This window comes from Mustela lutreola, chromosome 7 (assembly GCF_030435805.1).
Source record: "Mustela lutreola isolate mMusLut2 chromosome 7, mMusLut2.pri, whole genome shotgun sequence".
NCBI lineage: Eukaryota > Metazoa > Chordata > Mammalia > Carnivora > Mustelidae > Mustela > Mustela lutreola.
In genome coordinates, this window is record NC_081296.1 from 71,086,244 (window position 1) to 71,090,870 (window position 4,627).

Below are 4,627 nucleotides of genomic sequence, written 5' to 3' on the forward strand. Positions count from 1 at the left end.
TATGGGTCCTACAAGGTTAGGGAGCCCAAAGCAACCTGAGTTTCTTTCACATTAAATGTAGAAAATTCAGATTGATTTAATTTGATTTATGTTTGCTTTGGTTGTGCCCCTCAGCTATACCTTATAAAAAGTCTCCTACCTCTTCCATATAACAACAGTCAGAATATGAGAGACTCTTAGGTTTATTCCATTAACCTTTCACTTCCTGGCTAGTTCTGCACTGTTATTATATATATATATATATATATATATATATATATATATATATATATACACACACACACACATATATACACATACACATATGCATGTATATATGTTTATATATGTATACATATATAAACATGTACGTATATATACATATATATGTATATATACACATACGTATACATATGTAATACATATATATGTGTGTATATATATGTGTGTGTATATATGTATACGTATACATATGTAATTGTGCTCAACAAAAAGAGTTCCAGATCTTCAAAGTCAAGAAAATATGCTTTATATATACATACATATACGAGGGGCACATATACGTATATATGTATACGTATGTATATATACGTATATATACATATACATATATATGTGTATATATATATACATATATATATTTTCATATTCTACCAACTCTTTTATATGACAACCCTTCACATATTTAAGACCGTTATCATGTCCTCATTAAGTTGTCTTTCTGCCACCCAAACCCAACTTTTTTTTTTTGATCCTTAAATCTTCTTTGGACCAGAATAAAAGAACATCTATGAGGTATAGGCAGTATGATAAAATAGCTTGATGGGCATTTTCTTCACATCTACAGGGGTTAGTAAAAATAGTGACTCTTTATTTCAGAAAATACAAAACTTTTCTTGGAAAATCTGAATTTGGGTTCTTTGTTCTCCAAAGAGATCAGAAGGCAATGAGATTAGGAGAAAGAAGAAAATGGTATGTAATGGGTGACTTAGGCAGGTCAGAACCTCCCCTTACTATGCTATTTCCTAATTCCTTTTAAGATTTTCCAGCTCCAGTGATGGATTAAGTGAATGTGGAATCCAGAGGTCAGGCATAGTCTCTACTCTGAGGTTTGAGTACAGTAAGAGGAACTAGCACTGGTTTTAAGGTCCCAATAGAGTCCACAACACATTTTTTGCATAAGCAGAAGGAAATCCACCAGCCCCCAGTGACTTAAGCACACTGTCTGCAATCATAACTTTGTAATCACACAAATTTAGGTTGCAGTGAAGTGGGGAAAATAGAGGTAGAGAGATGTGAGTAAGATAAAAACAAAGCATATTTTCTTGACTTTGACGATCTGGAACTCTTTTTGTTGAGCACAATTAAAAAGGGTAGGAAATGTATTCCAGCTGATAACAGAGGAAGAGTAATCCTCTAGCACAAATATTGTTAAAATGTCTATACTACTCAAAAGCAATCTAGAGATTTAATGCAATTTCTATCAAAATATCAACAGCAATTTTTTCACAGAACTAGAAAAAGCAATCCTAAAATTTGCATGGAACCATGAAAGACCCTGAGTAGCCAGAAAAAGCTGGAGGTATCACAATTCCAGGTTTCAAGTTATATTACAAAGCTCTCCGCATCAAAATAGTGTAGTACTGGCACAAAAATAGACACATAGATCAACAGAATAGAAAGCCCAGAAACAAATTCACAATTATTTGGTCAATTAATCTTCAACAAAGGAGGCAAGAATATGTAATGGGAAGAAGTCTCTTCAACAAATAGTGTAGGGAAAACTGGACCACTTTCTTAAACCATACACACAAAAAAAATTCAAAATGGATTAGGGACCTAAATGTGAGACCCAAAACCATAAGAATCCTTGAAGAGAGCACAGGTAGTAATTTCTCTGACATCCACCATAACAACATCTTTCTAAATATGTCTCCTGAGGCACAGGAAATAAAAATGAAAACTACTGGAACTACATAAAATAAAAAGTTTCTTCACATGGGGTGCCTGGGTGGCCCAGTTGTGAAGTGTCCACCTTGGGCTCAGGTCATGATCCCAGGGTTCTGGGTTGGAGCCTGAGCCCTGCATCGGGCTCCCTGCTCAGCAGGAAGTCTGCTTCTCCCTCTCCCACCGCCCTGTTTGTGTTCCCTCTCTCAATGTGTCTCTCTCTGTCAAATAAATAAAATCTAAAAAAAAAAAAAAAAAAGGCTTCTGCACAGCAAAGGAAACAGTTAACAAAACTAAAAGGGGCACCTGGGTGGCTCAGTGGGTTAAAGTCTCTGACTTCGGCTCAGGTCATGATCTCAGGCTCCTAAAAAAAAAAATTAAAAAACCAGAACAACAACAACAAAAAAACAAACAAAAACCTAAAAGATAGCCTGCTGAATGGGAGAAAATATTTGCAAGTAACATATCCAAAAGGTTAGTATTGAAAATATATAAAGAACTTACACAACTGAACAGCAGAAAACCCAAATAATCCAATTTAAAAATGGGCAGAAGACATGAACAGACATTTCTCCAAAGAAGACATACAGATAGACACATGAAGAGATGTTCAATATCACTCATCATCAGGAAAATGCAAATCAAAACCACAGTGGGATATCACCTCATACCTGTCAGAATGGCTAAAATTAAAAACACAGGAAACAACAAGTGTTAGCAAGGATGTGAAGAAAAAGGAACCCTCATGCTCTCCTGGTGGGAATGCAAACTGGTGCAGCAACTATGGGAAGCAGCATGGAGGTTCCTCAAAAAATTAAAATAAAACTACCCTATGATCCAGTAATCACACTACTGGGTATTTACCCAAAGAGTATGAAAACACTAATTTGAAAGGATATATGCATTATTATAAATCATGCAGCATTATTTTCAATAGTCAAATTATAGAACCAACCCAAGTGTCCAAGTATTTATCGATAGATGGATAAAGAAGATATGGTGTATATACAATGGAATATTATTCAGCCATAAAAGAGAATAAAATCCTGCCATTTGCAACAACATGGATGGAGCTAGAGAGTATAATGCTAACCAACATAAGCCAGTCAGAGAAAGAAAGATACCATATGGTTTCATTCATATGTGGGATTTAAGAAACAAATGAAGAAAGGAGGGAAAAAGAGGCAAGCCTAAAATATAAACTCTTAACCTAGAGAATAGATGGTTACCAGAGCGGGATGTGGGGGGGGATGGGTGAAATAGGTGAGGGGGGATTAAGAGTACATTTATGTTGATGAGCACTGAGTAATATACAAAATTGTTGAATCACTGTATTATACACCTGAAACTAATATAACACTGTATATTAACTATATTGGAATTAAAATTAATTTACGAAAAAAAATTAAGTCAAAAAGAGTAATCCCCTGTGGGGAAGGGAGAAGAAAGGAGGAAAGAGAATAGCAGGCAATAGTCTTAATAATGTAGACAGGCATCACCTCTAATACAGGTCTTAGCACTGCTGTGCACCAAATAGGCAATAGGCACTTATCAAATGACTAGAAGAGATTATGATTAAGTTTTGTCATAGAACATTCAGAAAAATGTAGGGAAGGAAAAAGTCCATCTCTGTCAACTGGAGTAGAATTAAATTTACCCAAGACAGATTAATAGGGGGAAAACCCCAGAATTTTATTATTATGTGCTCAGAGGCCCGATAATGAAATGGAGACTAAAGAAATGACCAAGGCAGGCAGTTCTTATGCTTTTTAGACAAAAAGACAATAAATCTGTGAGGAACTGACTGGATAAAATAAACGTTTGGGAGGTTTAATTAGAAATTCAAAGTGGAATCTGGGCTGAGGTGGTAGATTAGTAAAGTTACAAGGTTGGTTTCTACAACTCTCAGCTCTAACGTTCCTATCTCTGGTGAGAAGGATGTCTTCTTACTTCTTAGTACAGAGAGGGTACCTTTCACACGGGAGGTTTCTTGCTTGCTTTTGGGGGACAGCGTAGAGCCGGAGTGCCCTTGAACTAGCTGTTCTCCAGGTAGCGTCAATTCAAAATCATCAGTATGCCATTCTGGTACAGTTTGGCCCACCTGCCCTTGGCCCCTGCAGGAGTAAAGACTCTGAGCAGAATTTATTGGCGTGCCACCAAATGTCAGACGGCCTGGTTTTCCTTCTCTCCCTCCCAGGGACTGGAAATGCTACCCTGTGCTTTTCTCTTGGCGATGGCGCTTTGCTATAGGAAAGGCGTGCCTGGACCTTCTGAAGACGTTAGAACCCAGATCCATCGAGGGCGCTAATGCTGTATTTTGTCAGCTACTCCAGGTCACCTTAGGTATTAGCACCACAGCACTCCAAAAAAGTGTGCCCACAGACAGCTGAGGTTCGTTCACAAAGCGCTGGTGGTGATGCTCGAGTTTGACAGCCCGGGAGAGTATGCTATGCGGGCACTCTCTAAGTCACCTACGTGTATGCTTAATGACCTCCTGAAGCTAGTTTATGAGGCCTCCCAGACACCTGTACCTAAGGCCTTTACCATACAGCCCTGGAATGGGCCGCTAGCTGTCCTCAAATCCGACACCACAACACCCGCTGCCAGAACATCATCTAACTTTCCGATTGGCCCTTTCAGCCTCCACTTCTGGGCTAACGACTGAGAGTCATTCCTGGCGCATGCGCGTCACCAGCTTCCG